Source organism: Stigmatopora argus, chromosome 20 (genome assembly GCF_051989625.1).
Source record: "Stigmatopora argus isolate UIUO_Sarg chromosome 20, RoL_Sarg_1.0, whole genome shotgun sequence".
In the NCBI taxonomy this organism is placed as follows: domain Eukaryota; kingdom Metazoa; phylum Chordata; class Actinopteri; order Syngnathiformes; family Syngnathidae; genus Stigmatopora; species Stigmatopora argus.
In genome coordinates, this window is record NC_135406.1 from 10,874,790 (window position 1) to 10,888,258 (window position 13,469).

Here is a 13,469-nt window from a genome sequence, read left to right on the forward strand (position 1 = left end):
CTTACATTATTATATATTTGCTCGCAATGAAGAATGCTTTGCTTTACTTAGCTTGTTAACATTAGAAAAGTCATTTTAGTACATCTGCTTGCAACGGAGTAAATGCTTTGCTCCTTAGTTAGACCAAACAAGGATCCAAGGGTGAAGAGGTCATCCTGCCTTTAACTTCCCTGGTAGCCACTAAGTGTGACTCACTGACTCTCACTCATTCCTTCATCTATGCTCCGAAGTGCCCTGTCAAATTGATGGGCCGGGACCTTCTTATCAAGATGTGTCCTTTCATCAAATGCAGACGGACTAAATCTACACTTACCAGATGGGCTCTCATTCTTTTGCAATCCCGATTGGCGTCCAGAGTTCCAGCTTCCACAACTCCAAGACTCTCCTGCAAGGCACCAACAAGCAACTGCCCCAATCTTTGCTGACATCTACTGGGCTCGCATTGACACAGACGGCTGGAAACAAGCCGAACGCTGCTGGCCTTTGTGGCTGCCCTGGGTACGGAACCTACGTACCTATGACTTGGTTTCTGACTGCTTGCATTGCACACTCTACGATGATAGGCAAGGTAATGAGGTCTATACTAATTCGTTCCAAACAATTGAAGGACACACTTGGAAAATACATTGTGGCAATTTGTTTATTGGTAACCCGGAGTGGCTTTCAATACACATTTGTCTGATGAACAATTAAAATGGTACATAAAGAATAACCCACCAGATCCCACCATATCACCATCTCATCCACGTTTCCATGATATCTCCTCACTCAGCTAAAGGCTTTGGGCCCTTTGTACGAGAATACATGTTGGCCAAGTATTGGAAGCTCACCATAACTCAATCTTTGTTTTATTCTCCATCACTTGATGTTTATTGTGTCCAATCTGAAAAAGTCAAACCATGCTCCGTTTTGGACCATCGACTGTTAGAAGACACCATGGTTGCGAAACAATGGACAGCGACATGGCCTCAATGGTTCTCGCTGACCTGCCGGACACAATTTGTTCCGTTACTCCTATAGACATGGGCTTGTGTAATGTTGCTTTTCCACTTTTCACATGACTTCCAATCCAGTGCACGTCGAATGTAGTCTTTATAATTCAACTGTTCATTTCAGTAAATATTACAATGATATTGAAAAAGACTTTTAAAAAGGTACTTAGTCAAATGAAAACTGGCTGAGGATGCCAATCACATATTTGGATTATTATTCATTATAAAAGCAATTCTTTTTGTCACTTGTCCTGAACCAAGATGCCTCTTGAATTGTATGAAGTTTTCCTGCTTCCTACCTTGGCGTCTTGTGGAGCTTAGCCGTCTTGGTATTTGTCTCCTCAAGGTTTTCTGCCATCTATAGAAGAAATGGCATGATGAACATTTTTATGGAGGATACTGCATCGGTCCGATGTGGTAAAGGATGACTCACATTGAGTTTTTTTCTTGTAAATGTACTCGTTCCATAACCCAGAGGTCAATGGATCGAAACCATTCTCTGCTACTCACAAAAGTTCTTTTTTTTATAGAAGCAAACTACCCCGCTTCCAAATGTTACCATTGCTGTGAAAAAATTGTTCTTGAAAATTCTTAATTCTGTAAAAGTGACCTTTTCTCATATTCTTCCAAGGTATGCCTCCTAATCAAAAATCCGATCGGAATTGATCAGACATCGGGCCTGATCGCATCATTTTCACAAGATCGGAATTTGATAAAAACGAATTGTTTTTTGAAGCACGTCCCGCAAATGCCTTGACATTCTGATGAAGGCGGAAGTAATACAGCGAAACATGTCAGGTAAGGCCTAAAATTCATTGTGAAAAAGGAACAGAAAATTGTCAAATAGGAAAATGCATTATATTACATATAGTCCATTTTTCTTTGTCATCTATTTCTAATATTAACAACAAGCGTTTAATTGTATTCTAGTTTCATACACTTTGAGAGCATGTTCTCAAAAAAAAGAAAATGCAGTACCAGTTAAAAAAACAACTGAACAAGACCGGTAAAAAAAATGAAAACAATCGAAAATTACATTTATATATGAGAAAAGAAATTCCTATCCTTAGGAATAAAACATTGGCAACAAACTGAGCAAAAAAGTTGCTCTCTTACTGAATGTTTAAAAAGTTCTTTGCGCCTGTGTGGATTTGTTGTGTGATGCTTTAAGTTTTCCTTCCAAATGAATGTTTGACTACAGACTGGCCAAGAAGAGGGGTTTCAAATTCTATACGAGAGGAAACTTAGAAGCGTACTTGTCATTAAGGTAACTAGATGACTGGGCTGTCTCGCACTGCCTTCGCCTCATAGCTGGATAAAACTTCATTGTGCTGAATGGAAGTAGATGTGTACACGAGCACGGGTCCTCCTGTCTAGAATTTGGGGGACGCAGTCCACGCGAGACTTCCAAATATGTCAATAACTGCTGCTTGCTCGTTTTTTTTTTAAAAAAAATTCTTCTGCTGTTGGCCAGGCTGAGGAGAAAAAAAATAAAAATGAAAAACAAACACGAAAAAAATAATTCAAAAACATAACGCCAAAAATACATTTGAAACACAAAGAAAAACACCGTCAGACAATAAATTAATCTGAAAAACGAAGAAGAAAAGAATTCAAAAAAACAACACCAAAGATGAATTAATTTGAAAAACGGGCAGGACTTTATTTTATTTTCAAGGTGAATGTGATCAGCTTCTGTAAACCTGAACCCCATTAGCAAGAAATTAATTCAACATCACCTTTTATTTTGTCTCATGAAAGTCCCCTAACATAATGAAACACAACATAAACAGCTCACTGAAATGAACATGGATGTAATCTTAAACTTGCTTTAGTACACAACAGACAAACTGTTAGGGTTGTTTGGTTTTGTTATGCTCCCCCCCCCACCCCCCCTGGTGTCCTGTCCGAGTGATTGCCCATTGTGTTCAGCTGTCCTGTCTCCACCCCTGGTGTATCCTTCCTCCCTCTTGTGTTTCCCCGGTGTTCCGAATTGTCTCGTCAACCCATGTCAGTCTATTTAAATCCCACAGACTGTTTTGTCATTGTTGGATCGTCTGCTGATTACCATGCCATGTTTCCACATTACCTCAATCCAACGTGACGTGCCTCACTCCTCGCTTTCCTGTGTCTCCCCTCGTCAGGTTTGGTTTTGTTATTTGACGCCAAGTCTTTTGTTAGTGTATTGCCTCCAGTCTAAGTTATTAAAGTTTCATTTGAGTACTACTTCCTTCCGTGTGCGGTCGATTGGTCGCGGTCTTTTGGTCGCCCCGACCACGACAACAGGCGACCAAAAGACCGGCGACCAAAAGACCGACGACCAAAAGACCGACGACCAAAAGACCGACGACCAAAAGACCGACGACCAAAAGACCGACGACCAAAAGACCGGTGACAAAACAAGGTAAAATAACACGGTATACGCATCAATAAAAGCCAACAATGGCCATGAGCAGTTTCACTGAGCCGATGTGTGAGTGTATAAGAGTTTGTATATACATGAGTTGTCCCCTTAGGAAGGGACGTCAGTCAGGGTCTTAACAAGTTCTCCAACAAAAAACAATAAAAGTCCAGGAAATTTGGAGCTTTTCTTTAGCCTAATAATTAATACGGCATTAAGTATGACTAAATAGTAATTCGCAGTTTGTAATTAGGGAATTTGAGCAATGATTTAAATGGTAATTATCACTTACCTTCCGGGCGACCAAAAGACCGGCGACCAATCGACCGTGTACCCTTCCTTCTCCTTGCCTGCTTCTCTGCAATTGGGTCCAAAAGACGTAACACAAACGGAGCATATTATAATACCTATATATAGTATTCTGTGAGAACAGTGTCTCGTGGCCATTGTAAGTGTCTGTTGGCTTATTTTAAAAATCTGCTGCAATGCTGTGAAGAAGGGTAGGAGCAGCTCTAAAAAGTCCTGGATATAACTCTTGGCATTCCCAAGAACGCCAATGATACCATGCATCTCTCCGTGCTGGAAGGTAACTGAACATGATGACAAGATGGCAAAACATTGCTCACGAATCAAGTCCAGTTTGCTTATATGTCACCTTCATCTCTCCTCCTTTGCTTTTGATGAATGCATCGAGTCGCAAGGCGAGTAGCTCATGCAGTATTCCTTCAAGGTCTGGGATTCAAGAATAGACAAATCTTGCTCTTGAAGTCCTTGGTGGTGTGCAAGGCGGTCAAGCATGCCAAGAGAACGGTACTCGGACAATTCGCCGAAAGACGTTTGGCCGACGGACGTTTGGCCGACAGACAGTTCGCCGAACGGATGTTTCGCCGAAACGGGATTCACGCGCTCGCCCCGCCCCCAGATCGTGTGTGTACAAGTTTTTCAACCTCGGCCGCGGGCCATATACGGCCCGTTACAGATAATATTCATTTAGGAATAACAAGGGCATGTACTGCCCCCCGCTGGACATATTTCTAAATACAAGTACATAATACAATGTGCTGCCAATTTTTTATATTTTTTTATTTTATCCTTGTGTTTAAAGTAGTAGCCATTTGGAGATCACGCAGAACAGTAAGTGACAGAAGAAATTGAGAAAATAAAGTAGTAGTAACAGTAAGTACTACTGTAATGAAATTGTAAATCCATAAATCTTGCCCCAGAAAATTTACACCAGCATAGAAAACGTTGAGATCTCTGAATTAAGGTTCTCACCAAATAATTTTGAATATATATTTCCTAAAATAATGGGAAATTATTTAAAATTAAACTAGAAGTAAAAGTGTGTTCCATTGCATTTTCAGGTATTCTCTAAGCCCTCTAGTATGTCCAAGGCACTTAGAATTTCACATAAGTCTTCTAGTGTTGTTTTTTCTCATTGTCAGACATCAATCCCCAGGTTTGATAAATTACATTGCGTGTCCAAATGGCTACTACTTTAAATGCAAGGATAAAATAAAAAATATAAAAAATTGGCAGCACATTGTATTATGTACTTGTATTTAGAAATATGTCCAGCGGGGGCGGTACATGCCCTTGTTATTCCTAAATGAATGTTATCTGTAACGAGCCGTATATGGCCCGCGGCCGAGGTTGAAAAACTTGTACACACACGATCCGGGGGCGGGGCGAGCGCGTGAATCCCGTTTCGGCGAAACGTCCATTCGGCGAACTGTCCGTCGGCCAAACGTCCGTCGGCCAAACGTCTTTCGGCGAATCGTCCGGTCACGGCCCACCACGCTTCCGCTGCGCCACTCTGCTTCTTATCACTTCACACTTCACAAGCTGACTCACAAAACTAATCAATCAAATCGAAGCAGATATACTGAGGGCACGTGGGTATTCCCACCTGCTGACGGAGCTCTTGAGGACCACCAGTGCAAGAACCTCGGCCGGGGACTGGCATAGCCTTGGTTAGTCCTGCTATTCACAGAGTCATCCATCCATTATGCATTTAAAAATTTCCATTCCAATGAAAAACGCTGTACGAGACATTCGGCGCCGGGATTTACAAAACAAGATACCATGTTGAATTTAAACTTGCACTTTAGCTAATAATACCCCACCAATGAGTCATTACCTTACCGTGGTGGTGGGGTTTGTCAGTCCCAGTGACCCTTGGAGCAATGTTGTCCGGGGCCTTGACCCCATGGCAAACTGGTCTGATGTGAGGGATCAGACGAAGAATGGCTCAGAAGGCCTCTTATGATGAGAAACATTATTGGACGACATCTTCCCTCGCCCGGACGCGGGTCACTGGGGCCCCACTCTGGAGCCAGGCCCGGAGGAGGGGAGCGATGGCGAGCACCTGGAAGCCGGGCCTAGACCCATGGGGCCCGGCCGGGCACAGCCCGGAGAGACGACGTGGGTTCCCCCTCACATGGGCTCACCACCTGTGAGAGGGGCCAAAGAAGGCGATCCCCGTCTGCAGAAACTATCTCTTTGGGCGTGTAATCTCACCTCTCTGGTTGGGAAAGAGCCTGAGCGTGAGGTTGAGAAATTCCGGCTCGACATAGTTTGGCTCAGCACTACACAGCTTGGGTTCCGGTACCACCCCTCTCAAGGGGGGTTGGACACTTCCAGCATCCCTCCATCTTCGGGTGGGGGGACGGCACCTGATTGTTGTTTGTGTGCATGCACCAAACAGCAGTTCAGAGTACCTTCCCCTTTTGGAGTCCTTGTAGGGGGTGCTGGAGAGTGCTCCTTATGGGGACTCCCTTGTTCTGCTGGGGGACTTCAATGCTGATGTGAGAGCTCGAGGGAGTGATTGGGAAGAACGGCCCCCCTGATCGAAACCCGAGTGGTGTTCTATTGTTGGATTTCTGCGCTCGTAGTGGATTGACAATAATGAACACGATGTTCAGGCATAAGGGTGTCCATATGTGCACTTGGCATCAGGACAGCCGCATGTCTTGGATACTCGGGTAAAGAAAGGGACGGAGCTGTCAACCGATCACAACCTGGTGGTGAGTTGGCTCCGATGTGGGGGCAGATGCCAGTGCAGCCCGGGAGACCTAAACGTTTCGGTCCCCTATTAGAAGCACTTTCAATTCCAACTCGCCGCTCCCCGCTTGACCTCGCCCGTCCAAGCTCCCCGCTCAACCTCGCCCGTCCGAGCTCCCCGCTCGACCTCGCCCGTCCGAGCTCCCCGCTCGACCTCCCCCGTCCAAGCTCCCCTCATCTCCGTGCCGACTCGCCCGCCAGTCGCACCTGAGCCAAACCCAGCACATTGCTGTTTAGCTCAGTTAGTCAGAGCGTGGTGCTGAAAATGTTTAAGTCATGGGTTTGATCCCCTAACGGGCAAGACTTTTCTAGAGCATGGGTGTCAAAGTGGTGGCCCGGGGGCCAAATCTGGCCTGCTGCATCATTTTGTGCGGCCCGGGAAAGTAAATCATGAGTGCCGACTTTCTGTCTTAGGATCACATTCAAATGATTGTAGATGTACATTACATTTCCTGATTTTCCCCTTTTTAAAATCAAGCATTGCAATTTTTTAATCCATTTTTTTCTTTTGTGTTTTTAGTTTAAATATACAAATATTTTCAATTTTCCAATTAAAAAAATATTTTGTCTCCACTTTAAATAAAAAACATGATTAAAAGACATTTTCCAATACTAAGAAAAAAAGCTCAAACAAACATTGCTTTAGATCTATAAAAACTGACTATTTAGGGCTTTTGAGCCAGTTCTTTTAATCCAATTTAGAACAATTAAAAAAAATCTAGATATTAGATCTAAAATGGTCCGGCCCACATGAAATGGCGTTGATGTTAATGTGGCCCACGAACCAACCCAGGTTTGACACCCTTGCTCTAGAGTAAGTTAAAATGGCCTAAAATGATTTATTTTGCCGTAACATAACAGTTTAGTTATCTGATATTTGCACTTGCGGGCATCACACAAAAATCATGGCCACTTGGCACATAGCTGGTTAGCTCAGTTGGTCAGAGCGAGGTGCTAATAATGCCAAGGTCGTGGATTTGACCTCCATATGGGCCATGACCTCTCCGTAGTCATTTGAAATTGCCTATTCCAACTTCTTTTGCCGTAACATAAGTGTTTAGCTAGCTGAAGTGTTGCATTTGCGTCATCACGCAAAAAAATGGCTTTTTCATGGCTGGTTAGCTCGGTTGGTCAGAGCGTGGTGCTAATCACGCCAATGTCGTGGGTTCGACCCCCGTACGGGCCATCACCTCTCCGTAGTATTTTGAAATTGCCGACTACAACTTCGTTTGCCGTAACATAATTGTTTAGCTAGCTGACGTGTTGCATTTGTGTCATCACGCAAAAATCTGGATTTTACGGCACATGGTCAGTTAGCTCAGTTGGACAGAGCATGGTGCTAATAACGACAATGTCACGGGTTCGACCCCTGTACGGGCCACGACCTCTCTGCACCATTTGAAATTGCCTACTATAGCTGCTTTTGCCGTAACATAACTATTTAGCTAGCTGACGTGTTGCATTTGCGTCATAAGGCAAAATCTGGATTCTCAGACACGTGGCCAGTTAGCTCAGTTGGTCAGAGCTTGGTGCTAATATCGCCAATGTTGCGGGTTTGACCCTCGTACAGGCCATGACCTCTCCGTAGTCATTTGAAATTGCCTAGTACAATTTCTTTTGCGGTAACATAACAGTTAGGGAGCTGACTTGTTGCATTTACGAGCATCACACAAAAATCATGGCCAATTTGCAAATGGCTGGCTAGCTCAGTTGGTCAGAGTGTGATGCTTACAAGGCCAAGGTTGTGGGTTCAACCCCTGCACAGGTGGTGACCTCTTCGTAGTAGTTTAAATTGCCTAATCCAACTTATTTTGCTGTAACATAACTGTTGAGCTAGTTGACATGTTGCATTTGCGTCATCACGCAAAAATCTGGGTTGTTCAGTACATGGCCTGTTAGCTCAGTTGGTCAGAGTGTGGTGCTAATGATGCCAAGGTCGTGGGTTCAAACCCCACGTGGGCCATGACCTCTCCGTGGTAGTTGAAATTGCCTAATACAACTTCTTATGCCCTAACATAACATAATGTCTTGTCTTGATGTTTCCTCAGTTTCTGTGATCTGGTAAATTCTCTGCTCCACAAGGCAGAAGACGCCACCCAGGATGTGAATCATCTCAGTGAGGGAATACTTGAGGTTTGTTCCCACCACATTTCTTTCCTTCCCAAATTGTTGTGAAATTAAATTTGTCTTCATATTCATGCAAGCAGAACAGTGTTTCTCAACTTTGCTTAGCCTCCAATGAGGAAGCCTTTAGAAAATGATATTATGATTACTCTTAATAGTCGTCACAAGTGCAAAAATCTCCAAATAAAGATGTAAAAACTCTTAAAATAGAATCAACAAAATGCTGTAACAGAGTTGTCTATCTGTCTGGTAAATTGACTGAGCTACCTTGCTAATGCTAGTGGGCTAACGTTCTGAACCTTAGCTTTTCATGCTAATTTCTAGCATGCGCGAATACGAGATTAGACACAGTTGGCGTATGTCTATCAATTTTAGAATATAACAACACATCACAAAATATTTATAGTTGAGCATTGTGGTCACATTTTTCACTCTTTCATGGATATCTTTTTAACTTTACGCTAAAAGCTAAGCAAACCACAAGTGACATAGAACCCTTCTTGAGAGAGTAATTACTTGCCCAAGACGCCAAACAAAAAGTGCATAACCTGATGACAACACTTTTTTTCACAATTGAATCTAACTTTTATAAATGGAAGTATAGTTCTATAACCATAAAGAGACAATTAAATCTTAAATTGCCATTCAGAATAATTTATCGCATTTCCCTTCCCAGTACATGTATTAGATCAACGAAAACAGCGACAAAGTGGTACTCGGGAAAGGCACGTATGGACGGGGTGGTGTATGCTGGCAGGGACGTTAGCAGCCATCATTAAGTTTCCAGAAAAGGACAGCACGTGAGTGGAATGTTTGTCCCTCCACTTGACAGCCACTAACAAACGCTCCGTGGACAGTTATTCCCAGCCACTCCACGAGGAAATCTGCCTGCACAAGCAACTGAAGCACCGGAACATCGTCCAGTATCTGTGCTCCCTCAGCGAGGACTCTTTCATCAAAATCTTCATGGAAGAAGTCCCAGGAGGTTTGTAGACAAAGCAGTGTTGATGAATAAATCCCAAATACTGTATTTTCACAACTATAAAATGCACCTTGTGATAGGGTGCAGTCTCATTTGAGGGTATATTTTCAGTTTTTTGTCAATACATTGGACGCCTCATCTGATAAGGCACTAGCATGACACTAGGCTCGCGTATGTTGTGCTAGCCGCTAGCATATGTTATGCTATCCGCTAGCGTACCTATGTTATGCTATCCGCTAGCGTGCCTATGTTATGCTATTTGCTAGAGTACTTATGTTATGCTAGCCTCTAGCGTACCTATGTTTTGCTAGCCTCTAGCGTACCTGTTAAGCTAGCCGCTAGTGTATGTTAAGCTAGCTGCTAGCATATGTTATGCTATCCGCTAGCATATGTTATGTTATCCGCTAGCATACCTATGTTATGCTAGCCTCTAGCGTGCCTGTTTTGCTATTCGCTAGAGTACTTATGTTTTGCTAGCCGCTAGCGTACATGTTAAGCTAGCCGCTAGCGTATGTTAAGCTAGCCGCTAGCGTATGTTAAGCTAGCCGCTAGCGTATGTTAAGTTAGCCGCTAGCGTATGTTAAGTTAGCCGCTAGCGTATGTTAAGCTAGCCGCTAGCGTATGTTAAGCTAACCGCTAGCGTATGTTAAGCTAGCCGCTAGCGTATGTTAAGCTAGCCGCTAGCTTATGTTAAGCTAGCCACTAGCGTATGTTAAGCTAGCCGCTAGCGTACCTATGTTTTGCTAGCCACTAGCGTACCTATGTTTTGCTATCCGCTAGCATACCTGTTATGCTAGCCACTAGCGTATGTTATGCTATCCGCTCGCATACATATGTAATGCTAGCCGTTAGCATATGTTATGCTATCCGCTAGAGTACCTATGTTATGCTAGCCTCTAGCATACCTAAGTTTTGCCAGCCGCTAGCGTACCTGTTAAGCTAGCTGCTAGCGTATGTTAAGCTAGCTGCTAGCGTATGTTAAGCTAGCTGCTAGCGTATGTTAAGCTAGCTGCTAGCGTATGTTAAGCTAGCCGCTAGCGTATGTTAAGCTAGCCGCTAGCGTATGTTAAGCTAGCCGCTAGCGTATGTTAAGCTAGCCGCTAGCGTATGTTAAGCTAGCCGCTAGCGTATGTTAAGCTACCCGCTAACGTATGTTAAGCTAGCCGCTAGCGTATGTTAAGCTAGCCGCTAGTGTACCTATGTTTTGCTATGCGCTAGCGTACCTGTTATGCTAGCCACTAGCATATGTTATGCTATCCACTAGCATACATATGTTATGCTAGCAGTTAGCATATGTTATGCTATCCGCTAGAGTACCTATGTTATGCTAGCCTCACTATCTTATGCTAGCCGCTAGCATTCCTGTTATGCTAGCCACTAGAGTGTTATGATATGCGCTAGCATACCTATGTTATGCTAGCCGCTAGCATTCATGTTATGCTATCTGCTATTATACCTATGTTATGCTAGCCACTAGCGCATGTTATGCTAGCTGCTAGCATATGTTTTGCTAGCCTATGTTATGCTATCCACTAGCGTGCCTATGTTATGCTTCCCACTAGCGTACCTATATTATGCTATCTGCTAAAGAATCATATAATCAATGTAATTTTAGTTTATGTAGAATAGTTTTTTACTGGACAGTATTTTCTTGGGTCCTTTTCTGAAGTTTCAGATGAGGATGCATAAATTGATGCAAAAACAGAATCATCATCTTCAACACCACAGTACTCAGCGAAAACATTTGAAGTTTATTTACCAGGTTTCGATTTATGAGAAAGGCGGATTGTGATATGAGAATTGAGTCTGTGTGAAATGGGCTTGTGAAATTTTCAAATGGAATGTAGTTTTATTCTGTCTTTTAAATGTGTGGGTCTTTTTGGATTTTCAGTTTTAGCAATTGGGAAAAACAACTGCAATGTGTCAGTCAATCATGAGTACTGAAAATGCAAATAAATCGTACTGGAAAAAGAAAAATTCCTCCAGCATCTATAACCCAGGAGACTCTTTAAACAATTTCAAAAACGGGCCTTAATATGTGACTCAAAGTCATGTTTTGGTATACATTTCTGCAATATTGAGTACTTACTTAATAATAATAATAATAATAATAATAATAATAATCGGACATAGGCCATGTCGTCATTATCACAACACAAAAGCCTACTTGTCATCACACGCAGAAACTGCGTGTGACGAAATTGATGGTGTTTCTCCATAAGCTACGTTTAATCGGCAAAAGACCTAAATAAGTGTAAGTTACGGACTTGTAATTTGTCATTCCGCTGTTGTGGATACAGGTCGCTTACCTCTCGCTTACGTCACACTGTCTTCCACTTACCTTACTTCAGTCAGCTAGTAGGAGGCAGATCACCAACCAAACATCTGTTCATATACCGCAGAAGGGAATGTGTGTTATGTTAGCGCGAGTTTAGATTTCTGATGGATGTGGGGAAAAAACTGTCCTTAAGCCTATTTGTCTGTGCTTTGTGGGACCTATAGCGTCTGCCAGAGGGCAGCAGCTGGAACAGATTGTGACCAGGGTGGTAAGGGTCCCCTATGATGTTCTTGGGTCTGCTGAGGTAATGAGGGCTGGCAATGTCTTCAAGTGAGGACAGAGAGCAGCCAACAATCCTCTGGGCAGTGTTAATCACTTTCTGCATGGCCTTTTTGTCTGCCGCCGTGCTTCCAGCGTACCACACTGTGATGCCGTACGCCAGGATGCTCTCTACAGTGGTTCTATAGAAGGTTATCAGAAGATTGGTGGCCAAGTTGTTCTTCCTAAGTACCCTGAGGAAATGGAGTCGTTTCTGAGCCTTCCTTACCACTGCCGTGATGTTTGTAGACCATGAGAGCTTGTCCGTGACGTGGACCCCCAGGAATTTAAAGGACTGGACCCTGTCTACACATACTCCATTTATGAGGAGTGGGGCCAGATCTGTGCCGTGTTTGCGAAAGTCCAAGATTATTTCTTTAGTTTTCGTGGTGTTCAGTGTGAGATTGTTCACCGAGCACCACGAAGACAAATTGTTGACCTCATCTCTGTAAGCCGACTCATCCCCTCCTGAGATGAGTCCGACCACAGTGGTGTCGTCAGCGAATTTGATGATGGCGTTGGACTGGTGGGTGGGTGTACAGTCGTAGGTGTACAGGGAGTACAGAAGAGGACTCAGTACACAGCCTTGAGGGGAGCCAGTGCTTAGTGTAATGGAGGAAGAGAGGTGGGGACCAAGTCTAACAGTCTGTGGTCGGTTGGTCAAGAAGTCCTTTATCCAGCAGCAGATTGAAGAGGATGGTCCAAGGTGGGAGAGTTTGTCAGTCAGAATGTCCGGTTTTATGGTATTGAAGGCTGAGCTATAGTCAATGAAGAGCATCCTCACGTAGTTCCCAGGGTGTTCCAGGTGGCTCAGTGCTGTATGAAGAGCAATGGCAATAGCATCATCAGTGGACCTGTTTGCTCTATAAGCAAACTGGTGAGGGTCAATTGAGGGAGAGATTGTATTCCTGATATGGCGGGCTACCAACTTTTCAAAGCACTTCATGATCACAGGCGTGAGGGCAACAGGCCTATAATCATTCATGCTGCCAATGGTTGGCTTTTTGGGGACAGGGATGATGGTGGCAGATTTCAGACAAGATGGAATGATGGATAGTTGCAGGGAACAATTGAAAATATTTGTGAAGACTCCAGCCAGCTGGTCAGCACAGGCTTTGAGCACCTTCCCAGGTACTCCGTCTGGGCCCGCAGCCTTCCTGGTGTTCACAGACCGCATTACCAGTCTCACTTCCTGTTCCCGGAACGTCAGTGTATTGCTGCAGGGTGGTGGTGGGGGTGTTGAGACTGGGTCTGATTTGTCAGTCTCAAAGCGGGCAAAGAAACGGTTCAATTTCTCCGCTAGTGAGGCAT

General features: G+C 43.8%; 1 protein-coding gene, 1 long non-coding RNA gene and 2 other non-coding genes across 3 annotated transcripts; 3 read left to right on the top strand and 1 right to left on the bottom strand.

Annotated features, from left to right (window-relative positions):
* The window catches only part of LOC144065528 (uncharacterized), a 149,661-nt gene that overhangs the window by 17,810 nt on the left and 118,382 nt on the right, over nt 1-13,469 (top strand).
* On the bottom strand, nt 637-4,193 carry LOC144065678 (uncharacterized). Its single transcript, XR_013297262.1, has 3 exons — nt 3,686-4,193; nt 1,292-1,350; nt 637-986 (listed from the first exon to the last, which is right to left on the bottom strand). It is a non-coding gene; the product is annotated as an uncharacterized LOC144065678 (long non-coding RNA).
* Nucleotides 7,569-7,642, top strand: trnai-aau (transfer RNA isoleucine (anticodon AAU)). Its single transcript has one exon. It is a non-coding gene; the product is annotated as a tRNA-Ile (tRNA).
* trnai-aau (transfer RNA isoleucine (anticodon AAU)) lies at nt 8,346-8,419 on the top strand. The gene has a single exon. It is a non-coding gene; the product is annotated as a tRNA-Ile (tRNA).